The 14,209-nt window shown below is 46.0% G+C and overlaps 20 non-coding genes across 20 annotated transcripts; all 20 read right to left on the bottom strand.

Annotated features, from left to right (window-relative positions):
• Positions 1-225: 225 nt before the first annotated feature.
• Positions 226-298, bottom strand: Trnar-acg. The gene has a single exon. It is a non-coding gene; the product is annotated as a tRNA-Arg (tRNA).
• A 583-nt stretch (positions 299-881) lies between these two features.
• On the bottom strand, positions 882-954 carry Trnar-acg. Its single transcript has one exon. It is a non-coding gene; the product is annotated as a tRNA-Arg (tRNA).
• An 82-nt stretch (positions 955-1,036) lies between these two features.
• On the bottom strand, positions 1,037-1,109 carry Trnar-acg. The gene has a single exon. It is a non-coding gene; the product is annotated as a tRNA-Arg (tRNA).
• A 238-nt stretch (positions 1,110-1,347) lies between these two features.
• Positions 1,348-1,420, bottom strand: Trnar-ucg. The gene has a single exon. It is a non-coding gene; the product is annotated as a tRNA-Arg (tRNA).
• A 109-nt stretch (positions 1,421-1,529) lies between these two features.
• On the bottom strand, positions 1,530-1,602 carry Trnar-acg. Its single transcript has one exon. It is a non-coding gene; the product is annotated as a tRNA-Arg (tRNA).
• A 584-nt stretch (positions 1,603-2,186) lies between these two features.
• On the bottom strand, positions 2,187-2,259 carry Trnar-acg. The gene has a single exon. It is a non-coding gene; the product is annotated as a tRNA-Arg (tRNA).
• Positions 2,260-2,680: 421 nt separating this feature from the next.
• Positions 2,681-2,753, bottom strand: Trnar-acg. Its single transcript has one exon. It is a non-coding gene; the product is annotated as a tRNA-Arg (tRNA).
• Positions 2,754-3,336: 583 nt separating this feature from the next.
• On the bottom strand, positions 3,337-3,409 carry Trnar-acg. The gene has a single exon. It is a non-coding gene; the product is annotated as a tRNA-Arg (tRNA).
• An 82-nt stretch (positions 3,410-3,491) lies between these two features.
• On the bottom strand, positions 3,492-3,564 carry Trnar-acg. The gene has a single exon. It is a non-coding gene; the product is annotated as a tRNA-Arg (tRNA).
• An 83-nt stretch (positions 3,565-3,647) lies between these two features.
• Positions 3,648-3,720, bottom strand: Trnar-acg. The gene has a single exon. It is a non-coding gene; the product is annotated as a tRNA-Arg (tRNA).
• Positions 3,721-4,262: 542 nt separating this feature from the next.
• Trnar-acg lies at positions 4,263-4,335 on the bottom strand. Its single transcript has one exon. It is a non-coding gene; the product is annotated as a tRNA-Arg (tRNA).
• Positions 4,336-4,417: 82 nt separating this feature from the next.
• Positions 4,418-4,490, bottom strand: Trnar-acg. The gene has a single exon. It is a non-coding gene; the product is annotated as a tRNA-Arg (tRNA).
• A 674-nt stretch (positions 4,491-5,164) lies between these two features.
• Trnar-acg lies at positions 5,165-5,237 on the bottom strand. The gene has a single exon. It is a non-coding gene; the product is annotated as a tRNA-Arg (tRNA).
• A 1,984-nt stretch (positions 5,238-7,221) lies between these two features.
• On the bottom strand, positions 7,222-7,294 carry Trnar-acg. Its single transcript has one exon. It is a non-coding gene; the product is annotated as a tRNA-Arg (tRNA).
• Positions 7,295-7,376: 82 nt separating this feature from the next.
• Positions 7,377-7,449, bottom strand: Trnar-acg. The gene has a single exon. It is a non-coding gene; the product is annotated as a tRNA-Arg (tRNA).
• An 83-nt stretch (positions 7,450-7,532) lies between these two features.
• Positions 7,533-7,605, bottom strand: Trnar-acg. The gene has a single exon. It is a non-coding gene; the product is annotated as a tRNA-Arg (tRNA).
• A 266-nt stretch (positions 7,606-7,871) lies between these two features.
• Positions 7,872-7,944, bottom strand: Trnar-acg. The gene has a single exon. It is a non-coding gene; the product is annotated as a tRNA-Arg (tRNA).
• Positions 7,945-9,649: 1,705 nt separating this feature from the next.
• On the bottom strand, positions 9,650-9,722 carry Trnar-acg. The gene has a single exon. It is a non-coding gene; the product is annotated as a tRNA-Arg (tRNA).
• Positions 9,723-10,919: 1,197 nt separating this feature from the next.
• Positions 10,920-10,992, bottom strand: Trnar-acg. Its single transcript has one exon. It is a non-coding gene; the product is annotated as a tRNA-Arg (tRNA).
• An 830-nt stretch (positions 10,993-11,822) lies between these two features.
• On the bottom strand, positions 11,823-11,895 carry Trnar-acg. The gene has a single exon. It is a non-coding gene; the product is annotated as a tRNA-Arg (tRNA).
• Positions 11,896-14,209: the final 2,314 nt, after the last annotated feature.

Below are 14,209 nucleotides of genomic sequence, written 5' to 3'. Positions count from 1 at the left end.
AGACGCAAATCGTCGATTCAAAAGAACGAGGCAAAAATCAGCGCCCCTGCCAGCACTCGAACCTGGAATCTCCTGATCCGAGGTCAGGCGCCTTATCCATTGGGCCACAAGGCCGTGGTTGAAGTAAATTCTCGAACTTAGTACGTCCCATTGGCAGACGCAAATCGCCAGGAGTAACATTTTTATGCCAAGGATCAGGATAGAAAAGAAGGAAGCAAAAATCAGAGACCCTGCCAGGACTCGAACCTGGAATCTCCTGATCCGTAGTCAGGCGCCTTATCCATTGGGCCACAAGGCCGACGTTAAAGTAGTATCTCAAACTTAGTACGTCACATTGCCAGACGCAAATCGCCAGGAGTAAAATTATTATGCCAAGGATCAGGATAGAGAAGAAGGAAGCAAAAATCAGAGACCCTGCCAGGACTTTAACCTCGAATCTCCTGATCCCTATTCAGGCGACTTATCCATTGGGCCATAGGGCTGATGTTACGGAATCTCCTGATCCGTAGTCAGGCGTCGTTTATATTGGGCCACAGGGCTGAGATTAATGTTGTAATTTTGGAATAAGTAAATCACCTCGCGTGAAACAAATAGCGTTAACATCAAATATTATGCAAAGACATGGACCCTGCCGGGACTCGAATAAGGAAAATTATACACTACATCATAGAAAAGACGAACAGCAAACAAAATTATCACGATTAAGAAGAAGGAAGCAAAAATCAGCGATCCTGCAAGGAATCGAACCTAGAATCTCCTGATCCGTAGTCAGGCGCCTTATCCATTGGGCCTCAAGGCCGATGTTGACGTAGAATTTCGAATATAGTACATTACGTTGGCAGACGCAATTCGGCGATTCAAAAGAAGTAGGCAAAAATCAGCGACCCTGCCAGGACTCGAACCTGGAATCTCCTGATCCGTAGTCAGGCGCCTTATCCATTGGGCCACAAGGCCGACGTTGACGTAGTATTTCGAACTTAGTACATCACGTTGGCAGACGCAAATCGCCGATTCAAAAGAACGTGGCAAAAATCAGCGACCCTGCCAGGACTCGAACCTGGAATCTCCTGATCCGTAGTCAGGCGCCTTATCCATTTGGCCACAAGGCCGACGTTGACATAGTATTTCGAACTTAGTACATCACGTTGGCAGACGCAAATCGTCGATTCAAAAGAACGAGTAAAAAAATCAGCGAACATGCCAGGACTCGAACCTGGAATCTCCTGATCCGTAGTCAGGCGCCTTATCCATTGGGCCACAAGGCCGATGTTGACATAGTATTTCGAACTTAGTACATCACGTTGGCAGACGCAAATCGCCGATTCAAAAGAACGAGGCAAAAATCAGCGACCCTGCCAGCACTCGAACCTGGAATCTCCTGATCCGAGGTCAGGCGCCTTATCCATTGGGCCACAAGGCCGACGTTGAAGTAAATTCTCGAACTTAGTACGTCCCATTGGCAGACGCAAATCGCCAGGAGTAAAATTTTTATGCCAAGGATCAGGATAGAAAAGAAGGAAGCAAAAATCAGACCCTGCCAGGACTCGAACCTGGAATCTCCTGATCCGTAGTCAGGCGCCTTATCCATTTGGCCACAAGGCCGACGTTAAAGTAGTATCTCGAACTTAGTACGTCACATTGGCAGACGCAAATCGCCAGGAGTAAAATTATTATGCCAAGGATCAGGAAAGAGAAGAAGGAAGCAAAAATCAGAGACCCTGCCAGGACTTTAACCTCGAATCTCCTGATCCCTATTCAGGCGACTTATCCATTGGGCCATAAGGCTGATGTTACGGAATCTCCTGATCCGTAGTCAGGCGTCGTTTATATTGGGCCACAGGGCTGAGATTAATGTTGTAATTTTGGAATAAGTAAATCACCTCGCGTGAAACAAATAGCGTTAACATCAAATATTATGCAAAGACATGGACCCTGCCGGGACTCGAATAAGGAAAATTATACACTACATCATAGAAAAGACAAACAGCAAACAAAATTATCACGATTAAGAAGAAGGAAGCAAAAATCAGCGATCCTGCCAGGAATCGAACCTAGAATCTCCTGATCCGTAGTCAGGTGCATTATCCATTGGGCAACAAGGCCGACGTTGACATAGTATTTCGAACTTAGTACATCACGTTGGCAGAAGCAAATCGCCGATTCAAAAGAACGAGTAAAAAAATCAGCGACCCTGCCAGGACTCGAACCTGGAATCTCCTGATCCGTAGTCAGGCGCCTTATCCATTGGGCCACAAGGCCGACGTTGACGTAGTATTTCGAACTTAGTACATCACGCTGGCAGACGCAAATCGCCGATTCAAAAGAACGAGGCAAAAATCAGGGACCCTGCCAGGACTCGAACCTGGAATCTCCTGATCCGTAGTCAGGCGCCTTATCTATTGGGCCACAAGGCCGACGTTGACATAGTATTTCGAACTTAGTACATCACGTTGGCAGACGCAAATCGTCGATTCAAAAGAACGAGGCAAAAATCAGCGCCCCTGCCAGCACTCGAACCTGGAATCTCCTGATCCGAGGTCAGGCGCCTTATCCATTGGGCCACAAGGCCGTGGTTGAAGTAAATTCTCGAACTTAGTACGTCCCATTGGCAGACGCAAATCGCCAGGAGTAACATTTTTATGCCAAGGATCAGGATAGAAAAGAGAGAAGCAAAAATCAGAGACCCTGCCAGGACTCGAACCTGGAATCTCCTGATCCGTAGTCAGGCGCCTTATCCATTGGGCCACAAGGCCGACGTTAAAGTAGTATCTCAAACTTAGTACGTCACATTGCCAGACGCAAATCGCCAGGAGTAAAATTATTATGCCAAGGATCAGGATAGAGAAGAAGGAAGCAAAAATCAGAGACCCTGCCAGGACTTTAACCTCGAATCTCCTGATCCCTATTCAGGCGACTTATCCATTGGGCCATAGGGCTGATGTTACGGAATCTCCTGATCCGTAGTCAGGCGTCGTTTATATTGGGCCACAGGGCTGAGATTAATGTTGTAATTTTGGAATAAGTAAATCACCTCGCGTGAAACAAATAGCGTTAACATCAAATATTATGCAAAGACATGGACCCTGCCGGGACTCGAATAAGGAAAATTATACACTACATCATAGAAAAGACGAACAGCAAACAAAATTATCACGATTAAGAAGAAGGAAGCAAAAATCAGCGATCCTGCAAGGAATCGAACCTAGAATCTCCTGATCCGTAGTCAGGCGCCTTATCCATTGGGCCTCAAGGCCGATGTTGACGTAGAATTTCGAATATAGTACATTACGTTGGCAGACGCAATTCGGCGATTCAAAAGAAGTAGGCAAAAATCAGCGACCCTGCCAGGACTCGAACCTGGAATCTCCTGATCCGTAGTCAGGCGCCTTATCCATTGGGCCACAAGGCCGACGTTGACGTAGTATTTCGAACTTAGTACATCACGTTGGCAGACGCAAATCGCCGATTCAAAAGAACGTGGCAAAAATCAGCGACCCTGCCAGGACTCGAACCTGGAATCTCCTGATCCGTAGTCAGGCGCCTTATCCATTTGGCCACAAGGCCGACGTTGACATAGTATTTCGAACTTAGTACATCACGTTGGCAGACGCAAATCGTCGATTCAAAAGAACGAGTAAAAAAATCAGCGACCATGCCAGGACTCGAACCTGGAATCTCCTGATCCGTAGTCAGGCGCCTTATCCATTGGGCCACAAGGCCGATGTTGACATAGTATTTCGAACTTAGTACATCACGTTGGCAGACGCAAATCGCCGATTCAAAAGAACGAGGCAAAAATCAGCGACCCTGCCAGCACTCGAACCTTGAATCTCCTGATCCGTAGTCAGGCGCCTTATCCATTGGGCCAGAAGTCCGACGTTGACGAAAAATTTCGAACTTAGTACATCACGTTGGCAGACGCAAATCGCCGATGTAATTTTGGAATAAGTAAATCACCTCGCGTGAAACAAATAGCGTTGACATCAAATATTATGCAAAGACAGGGAACCTGCCGAGATTCGAATAAGGAAAATTATTCACTACATCATAAAAAAGACGAACAGAAACAAAATTATCACGATCAAAAAGAAGGAAGTAAAAATCAGAGACCCTGCCAGGACTCTAACCTGGAATCTTCTGATCCGTAGTCAGGCGCCTTATCCATTGCGCCACAAGGCCGACGTTGACATAGTATTTCGAACTTAGTACATCACGTTGGCAGACGCAAATCGCCGATTCAAAAGAACGAGTAAAAAAATCAGCGACCCTGCCAGGGCTCGAACCTGGAATCTCCTGATCCGTAGTCAGGCGCCTTATCCATTGGGCCACAAGGCCGATGTTGACGTAGAATTTCGAATATAGTACATTACGTTTGCAGACGCAAATCGCCGATTCAAAAGAACGAGTAAAAAAGCAGCGACCCTGCCAGGACTCGAACCTGGAATCTCCTGATCCGTAGTCAGGCGCCTTATCCATTGGGCCACAAGGCCGACGCTACAGTTGTATCTCGAACTTAGTACGTCACATTGCCAGACGCAAATCGCCAGAAGTAAAACTATTATGCCAAGGATCAGGATAGAAAAGAAGGATGCAAAAATCAGAGACCCTGCCAGGACTCTAACCTCGAATCTCCTGATCCGTAGTAAGGCCACTTATCCATTGGGCCACAGGGCCGAGGTTACTGTTGTAAACTTGTAATTAGTACGTCACATATCCCGTAGCAAATAGCCCAAAATATTATACAAAGACGGCGACCCTACCAGCACTTTAACCTGAAAAATTATACTTTACATCATAGAAAAGAGTAACAGAAATCGAAATAATCACTATAAGAAAAAATCGAGGCAAAACCAGCGACCCTGCCAGGACTCGAACCTGGAATCTCCTGATCCGTAGTCAGGCGGCTTATTCATTGGGCCACAAGGTCGACGTTAAAGTAGTATCTCGAACTTAGTACGTCACATTGCCAGACGCAAATCGCCGATTCAAAAGAACGAGTAAAAAAGCAGCGACCCTGCCAGGACTCGAACCTGGAATCTCCTGATCCGTAGTCAGGCGCCTTATCCATTGGGCCAGAAGTCCGACGTTGACGAAAAATTTCGAACTTAGTACATCACGTTGGCAGACGCAAATCGCCGATTCAAAGGAACTAGTCAAAAATCAGCGACCCTGCCAGGACTCGAACCTGGAATCTCCTGATCCGTAGTCAGGCGCCTTATCCATTGGGCCACAAGGCCGACGTTGAAGTAAATTCTCGAACTTAGTACGTCCCATTGGCAGACGCAAATCGCCAGGAGTAACATTTTTATGCCAAGGATCAGTATAGAAAAGAAGGAAGTAAAACTCAGAGACCCTGCCAGTACTCTAACCTCGAATCTCCTGATCCGTAGTCAGGCCACTAAGAAAAAATCGAGGCAAAAATCAGCGACCCTGCCAGGACTCGAACCTGGAATCTCCTGATCCGTAGACAGGCGGAAGTAAAATTATTATGCCAAGGATAAGGATAGAAAAGAAGGAAGCAAAAATCATAGACACTGCCAGGACTCTAACCTCGAATCTCCTGATCCGTAGTAAGGCCACTTATCCATTGGGCCACAGGGCCGAGGTTACTGTTGTAAACTTGTAATTAGTACGTCACATTGCCCGTAGCAAATAGCCCAAAATATTATACAAAAACGGCGACCCTACCAGCACTTTAACCTGAAAAATTATACTTTACATCATAGAAAAGACTAACAGAAATCGAAATAATCACTATAAGAAAAAATCGAGGCAAAACCAGCAACCCTGCTAGGACTCGAACCTGGAATCTCCTGATCCGTAGTCAGGCGCCTTATCCATTGGGCCACAAGGCCGACGTTAAAGTAGTATCTCGAACTTAGTACGTCACATTGCCAGACGCAAATCGCCAGGAGTAAAATTATTATGCCAAGGATCAGGATAGAAAAGAAGGAAGAAAAAATCAGAGACCCTGCCAGGACTCTAACCTCGAAGCTCCTAATCCCTATTCAGGCGCCTTATCCATTGGGCAACAAGGCCGATGTTGACGTAGTATTTCGAACTTAGTAAATTACGTTGGCAGACGCAATTCGCCGATTCAAAAGAAGGAGGCAAAAATCAGCGACCCTGCCAGGACTGGAACCTGGAATCTCCTGATCTGTAGTCAGGCGTCGTATATATTGGGCCACAGGGATGAGGTAAATGTTGTAATTTTGGAATAAGTAAATCACCTCGCGTGAAACAAATAGCGTTGACATCAAATATTATGCAAAGACAGGTACCCTGCCGGGATTCGAACAAGGAAAATTATTCACTACATCATAGAAAAGACGAACAGCAAACAAAATTATCACGATCAAAAAGAAGGAAGTAAAAATCAGAGACCCTGCCAGGACTCTAACCTCGAATCTCCTGATCCGTAGTCAGGCACCTTATCCATTGGGCCACAAGGCCGACGTTGACGTAGTATTCCGAACTTAGTACGTCACATTGCCAAACGCAAATCGCCAGGAGTAAAATTATTATGCCAAGGATCAGGATAGAAAAGAAGGAAGCAAAAATCAGAGACCCTGCCAGGACTCGAACCTGGAATCTCCTGATCCGTAGTCAGGCGCCTTATCCATTGGGCCATAAGGCCGACGTTAAAGTAGTATCTCAAACTTAGTACGTCACATTGCCAGACGCAAATCGCCAGGAGTAAAATTATTATGCCAAGGATCAGGATAGAGAAGAAGGAAGCAAAAATCAGAGACCCTGCCAGGACTTTAACCTCGAATCTCCTGATCCCTATTCAGGCGACTTATCCATTGGGCCATAGGGCTGATGTTACGGAATCTCCTGATCCGTAGTCAGGCGTCGTTTATATTGGGCCACAGGGCTGAGATTAATGTTGTAATTTTGGAATAAGTAAATCACCTCGCGTGAAACAAATAGCGTTAACATCAAATATTATGCAAAGACATGGACCCTGCCGGGACTCGAATAAGGAAAATTATACACTACATCATAGAAAAGACGAACAGCAAACAAAATTATCACGATTAAGAAGAAGGAAGCAAAAATCAGCGATCCTGCAAGGAATCGAACCTGGAATCTCCTGATCCGTAGTCAGGCGCCCTATCCATTGGGCCACAAGGCCGATGTTGACATAGTATTTCGAACTTAGTACATCACGTTGGCAGACGCAAATCGTCGATTCAAAAGAACGAGTAAAAAAATCAGCGACCATGCCAGGACTCGAACCTGGAATCTCCTGATCCGTAGTCAGGCGCCCTATCCATTGGGCCACAAGGCCGATGTTGACATAGTATTTCGAACTTAGTACATCACGTTGGCAGACGCAAATCGCCGATTCAAAAGAACGTGGCAAAAATCAGCGACCCTGCCAGGACTCGAACCTGGAATCTCCTGATCCGTAGTCAGGCGCCTTATCCATTTGGCCACAAGGCCGACGTTGACATAGTATTTCGAACTTAGTACATCACGTTGGCAGACGCAAATCGTCGATTCAAAAGAACGAGTAAAAAAATCAGCGACCATGCCAGGACTCGAACCTGGAATCTCCTGATCCGTAGTCAGGCGCCTTATCCATTGGGCCACAAGGCCGATGTTGACATAGTATTTCGAACTTAGTACATCACGTTGGCAGACGCAAATCGCCGATTCAAAAGAACGAGGCAAAAATCAGCGACCCTGCCAGCACTCGAACCTGGAATCTCCTGATCCGAGGTCAGGCGCCTTATCCATTGGGCCACAAGGCCGACGTTGAAGTAAATTCTCAAACTTAGTACGTCCCATTGGCAGACGCAAATCGCCAGGAGTAAAATTTTTATGCCAAGGATCAGGATAGAAAAGAAGGAAGCAAAAATCAGAGACCCTGCCAGGACTCGAACCTGGAATCTCCTGATCCGTAGTCAGGCGCCTTATCCATTTGGCCACAAGGCCGACGTTAAAGTAGTATCTCGAACTTAGTACGTCACATTGCCAGACGCAAATCGCCAGGAGTAAAATTATTATGCCAAGGATCAGGAAAGAGAAGAAGGAAGCAAAAATCAGAGACCCTGCCAGGACTTTAACCTCGAATCTCCTGATCCCTATTCAGGCGACTTATCCATTGGGCCATAGGGCTGATGTTACGGAATCTCCTGATCCGTAGTCAGGCGTCGTTTATATTGGGCCACAGGGCTGAGATTAATGTTGTAATTTTGGAATAAGTAAATCACCTCGCGTGAAACAAATAGCGTTAACATCAAATATTATGCAAAGACATGGACCCTGCCGGGACTCGAATAAGGAAAATTATACACTACATCATAGAAAAGACGAACAGCAAACAAAATTATCACGATTAAGAACAAGGAAGCAAAAATCAGCGATCCTGCCAGGAATCGAACCTAGAATCTCCTGATCCGTAGTCAGGCGCCTTATCCATTGGGCAACAAGGCCGATGTTGACGTAGTATTCCGATTTTAGTACATTACGTTGGCAGACGCAATTCGCCGATTCAAAAGATGGAGGCAAAAATCAGCGACCCTGCCAGGACTCGAACCTGGAATCTCCTGATCCGTAGTCAGACGCCTTATCCATTGGGCCACAAGGCCGACGTTGACATAGTATTTCGAACTTAGTACATCACGTTGGCAGACGCAAATCGCCGATTCAAAAGAACGAGTAAAAAAATCAGCGACCCTGCCAGGACTCGAACCTGGAATCTCCTGATCCGTAGTCAGGCGCCTTATCTATTGGGCCACAAGGCCGACGTTGACATAGTATTTCGAACTTAGTACATCACGTTGGCAGACGCAAATCGCCGATTCAAAAGAACGAGTAAAAAAATCAGCGACCCTGCCAGGACTCTAACCTCGAATCTCCTGATCCGTAGTCAGGCGCCTTATCCATTGGGCCATAGGGCCGACGTTAAAGTATTATTTCGAACTTAGTACGTCACATTGCCAGACGCAAATCGCCAGGAGTAAAATTATTATGCCAAGGATCAGGATAGAAAAGAAGGAAGAAAAAATCAGAGACCCTGCCAGGACTCTAACCTCGAATCTCCTGATCCCTATTCAGGCGACTTATCCATTAGGCCATAGGGCTGATGTTACGGAATCTCCTGATCCGTAGTCAGGCGTCGTTTATATTGGGCCACAGGGCTGAGGTTAATGTTGTAATTTTGGAATAAGTAAATCACCTCGCGTGAAACAAATAGCGTTGACATCAAATATTATGCAAAGACAGGGACCCTGCCGGGACTCGAATAAGGAAAATTATACACTACATCATATAAAGGAGAACAGCAAACAAAATTATCACGATTAAGAAGAAGTAAGCAAAAATCAGCGATCCTGCCAGGAATCGAACCTAGAATCTCCTGATCCGTAGTCAGGCGCCTTATCGATTGGGCAACAGGGCCGATGTCGACGTAGTATTTCGAACTTAGTAATATACGTTGGCAGACGCAATTCGCCGATTCAAAAGAAGGAGGCAAAAATCAGCTACCCTGCCAGGACTCGAACCTGGAATCTCCTGATCCGTGGTCAGGCGCCTTATCCATTGGGCCAGAAGTCCGACGTTGACGTAGTATTTGGAACTTAGTACATCACGTTGGCAGACCCAAATCGCCGATTCAAAAGAACGAGACAAAAATCAGCGACCCTGCCAGGACTCGAACCTGGAATCTCCTGATCCGTAGTCAGGCGCCTTATCCATTGGGCCACAAGGCCGATCTTGACGTAGTATTTCGATTTGAGTACATTACGTTGGCAGACGCAATTCGCCGATTCAAAAGAAGGAGGCACAAATCAGCGACCCTGCCAGGACTCGAACCTGGAATCTCCTGATCCGTAGTCAGACGCCTTATCCATTGGGCCACAAGGCCGACGTTGACATAGTATTTCAAGCTTAGTACATTACGTTGGCAGACGCAATTCGCCGATTCAGAAGAAGGAGGCAAAAATCAGCGACCCTGCCAGCACTCGAACCTGGAATTTCCTGATCCGAGGTCAGGCGCCTTATCCATTGGGCCACAAGGCCGACGTTGAAGTAAATTCTCGAACTTAGTACGTCCCATTGGCAGACGCAAATCGCCAGGAGTAAAATTATTATGCCAAGGATCAGGATAGAAAAGAAGGAAGCAAAAATCAGAGACCCTGCCAGGACTCGAACCTGGAATTTACTGATCCGTAGTCAGGCGCCTTATCCATTGGGCCACAAGGCCGACGTTGAAGTAAATCTTCGAACTTAGTACTTCACATTGGCAGACGCAAATCGGCAGAAGTAAAATTATTATGCCAAGGATCAGGATAGAAAAGAAGGAAGCAAAAATCAGAGACCCTGCCAGGACTCTAACCTCGAATCTCCTGATCCGTAGTAAGGCCACTTATCCATTGGGCCACAGGGCCGAGGTTACTGTTGGAAACTTGTAATTAGTACGTCACATTGCCCGTAGCAAATAGCCCAAAATATTATACAAAGACGGCGACCCTACCAGCACTTTAACCTGAAAAATTATACTTTACATCATAGAAAAGACTAACAGAAATCGAAATAGTCACTATAAGAAAAAATCGAGGCAAAACCAGCGACCCTGCCAGGACTCGAACCTGGAATCTCCTGATCCGTAGTCAGGCGCCTTATCCATTGGGCCCCAAGGCCGACGTCGACGTAGTATTTCGAACTTAGTACATCACGTTGGCAGACGCAAATCGCCGATTCAAAAGAACGAGGCAAAAATCAGCGACCCTGCCAGGACTAGAACCTGGAATCTCCTGATCCGTAGTCAGGCGCCTTATCCATTGGGCCACAAGGCCGACGTTGAAGTAAATTCTCAAACTTAGTACGTCACATTGGCAGACGCAAATCGGCCGAAGTAAAATTGTTATGCCAAGGATCAGGATAGAAAAGAAGGAAGCAAAAATCAGAGACCCTGCCAGGACTCGAACCTGGAATCTCCTGATCCGTAGTCAGGCGCCTTATCCATTGGGCCACAAGGCCGACGTTGAAGTAAATCTTCGAACTTAGTACGTCACATTGGCAGACGCAAATTGGCAGAAGTAAAATTATTATGCCAAGGATCAGGATAGAAAAGAAGGAAGCAAAAATCAGAGACCCTGCCAGGACTCTAACCTCGAATCTCCTGATCCGTAGTAAGGCCACTTATCCATTGGGCCACAGGGCCGAGGTTACTGTTGTAAACTTGTAATTAGTACGTCACATTGCCCGTAGCAAATAGCCCAAAATATTATACAAAGACGGCGACCCTACCAGCACTTTAACCTGAAAAATTATACTTTACATCATAGAAAAGACTAACAGAAATCGAAATAGTCACTATAAGAAAAAATCGAGGCAAAACCAGCGACCCTGCCAGGACTCGAACCTGGAATCTCCTGATCCGTAGTCAGGCGCCTTATCCATTGCGCCACAAGGCCGACCTTGACATAGTATTTCGAACTCAGTACATCACGTTGGCAGACGCAAATCGCCGATTCAAAAGAACGAGTAAAAAAATCAGCGACCCTGCCAGGACTCGAACCTGGCATCTCCTGATCCGTAGTCAGGCGCCTTATCCATTGGGCCACAAGGCCGATGTTGACGTAGAATTTCGAATATAGTACATTACGTTGGCAGACGCAATTCGCCGATTCAAAAGAAGGAGGCAAAAATCAGCGACCCTGCCAGGACTCGAACCTGGAATCTCCTGATCCGTAGTCAGGCGCCTTATCCATTGGGCCCCAAGGCCGACGTTGACGTAGTATTTCGAACTTAGTACATCACGTTGGCAGACGCGAATCGCCGATTCAAAAGAACGAGGCAAAAATCAGCGACCCTGCCAGGACTCGAACCTGGAATCTCCTGATCCGTAGTCAGGCGCCTTATCCATTGGGCCACAAGGCCGACGTTGAAGTAAATTCTCGAACTTAGTACGTCCCATTGGCAGACGCAAATCGCCAGGAGTAAAATTATTATGCCAAGGATCAGGATAGAAAAGAAGGAAGCAAAAATCAGAGACCCTGCCAGGACTCGAACCTGGAATTTACTGATCCGTAGTCAGGCGCCTTATCCATTGGGCCACAAGGCCGACGTTGAAGTAAATCTTCGAACTTAGTACTTCACATTGGCAGACGCAAATCGGCAGAAGTAAAATTATTATGCCAAGGATCAGGATAGAAAAGAAGGAAGCAAAATCAGAGACCCTGCCAGGACTCTAACCTCGAATCTCCTGATCCCTAATCAGGCGACTTATCCATTGGGCCATAGGGCTGATGTTACGGAATCTCCTGATCCGTAGTCAGTCGTCGTATATATTGGGCCACAGGGCTGAGGTTAATGTTGTAATTTTGGAATAAGTAAATCACCTCGCGTGAAACAAATAGCGTTGACATCAAATATTATGCAAAGACAGGGACCCTGCCGGGATTCGAACAAGAACAATTATACACTACATCATAGAAAAAACTCGAACTGGAATCTCCTGATCCGTAGTCAGGCGCCTTATCCATTGGGCCACAAGGCCGACGTTAAAGTAGTATCTCTAACTTAGTACGTCACATTGCCAGACGCAAATAGCCAGAAGTAAAATTATTATGCCAAGGATCAGGATAGAAAAGAAGGAAGCAAAAATCAGAGACCCTGCCAGGACTCTAACCTCGAATCTTCTGATCCGTAGTAAGGCCACTTATCCATTGGGCCACAGGGCCGAGGTTACTGTTGTAAACTTGTAATTAGTACGTCACATTGCCCGTAGCAAATAGCCCAAAATATTATACAAAGACGGCGACCCTACCAGCACTTTGACCTGAAAAATTATACTTTACATCATAGAAAAGACTAACAGAAATCGAAATAATCACTATAAGAAAAAATCGAGGCAAAACCAGCGACCCTGCTAGGACTCGAACCTGGAATCTCCTGATCCGTAGTCAGGCGCCTTATCCATTGGGCCACAAGGCCGACGTTAAAGTAGTATCTCGAACTTAGTACGTCACATTGCCAGACGCAAATCGCCAGGAGTAAAATTATTATGCCAAGGATCAGGATAGAAAAGAAGGAAGAAAAAATCAGAGACCCTGCCAGGACTCTAACCTCGAAGCTCCTGATCCCTATTCAGGCGCCTTATCCATTGGGCAACAAGGCCGATGTTGACGTAGTATTTCGAACTTAGTAATGTACGTTGGCAGACGCAATTCGCCGATTCAAAAGAAGGAGGCAAAAATCAGCGACCCTGCCAGGACTCGAACCTGGAATCTCCTGATCTGTAGTCAGGCGTCGTATATATTGGGCCACAGGGATGAGGTAAATGTTGTAATTTTGGAATAAGTAAATCACCTCGCGTGAAACAAATACCGTTGACATCAAATATTATGCAAAGACAGGGACCCTGCCGGGATTCAAACAAGGAAAATTATTCACTACATCATAGAAAAGACGAACAGAAACAAAATTATCACGATCAAAAAGAAGGAAGTAAAAATCAGAGACCCTGACAGGTCTCTAACCTCGAATCTCCTGATCCGTAGTCAGGCACCTTATCCATTGGGCCACAAGGCCGACGTTGACGTAGTATTTCGACCTTAGTACATCACATTGGCAGACGCAAATCGCCGATTCAAAAGAACGACTCAAAATAATCGAAATAATAACTATAAGAATAAAAACACGAGGCAAAAATCAGCGACCCTGCCAGGACTCAAACCTGGAATCTCCTGATCCGTAGTCAGGCGCCCTTTCCATTGGGCCTCAAGGCCGACGTTGAAGTAAATTCTCGAAGTTAGTACGTCACATTGGCAGACGCAAATCGCCAGGAGTAAACTTTTTATGCCAAGGATCAGGATAGAAAAGAAGGAAGCAAAACTCAGAGACCCTGCCAGGACACTAACCTCGAATCTCCTGATCCCTAATCAGGCGACTTATCCATTGGGCCATAGGGCTGATGTTACGGAATCTCCTGATCCGTAGTCAGGCGTCGTATATATTGGGCCACAGGGCTGGAATTAATGTTGTAATTTTGGAATAAGTAAATCACCTCGCGTGAAACAAATAGCGTTGACATCAAATATTATGCAAAGACAGGGACCCTGCCGGGATTCGAACAAGAAAAATTATACACTACATCATAGAAAAAACGAACAGCTAACAAAATTATCACGATTAAGAAGAAGGAAGCAAACATTAGCAATCCTGTCAGGACTCAAACCTAGAATCTCCTAAT

The sequence above is a fragment of the Nematostella vectensis genome, chromosome 13 (genome assembly GCF_932526225.1).
Source record: "Nematostella vectensis chromosome 13, jaNemVect1.1, whole genome shotgun sequence".
NCBI classification, from domain to species: domain Eukaryota; kingdom Metazoa; phylum Cnidaria; class Anthozoa; order Actiniaria; family Edwardsiidae; genus Nematostella; species Nematostella vectensis.
This window is presented reverse-complemented; position numbering and strand designations above follow the sequence as displayed.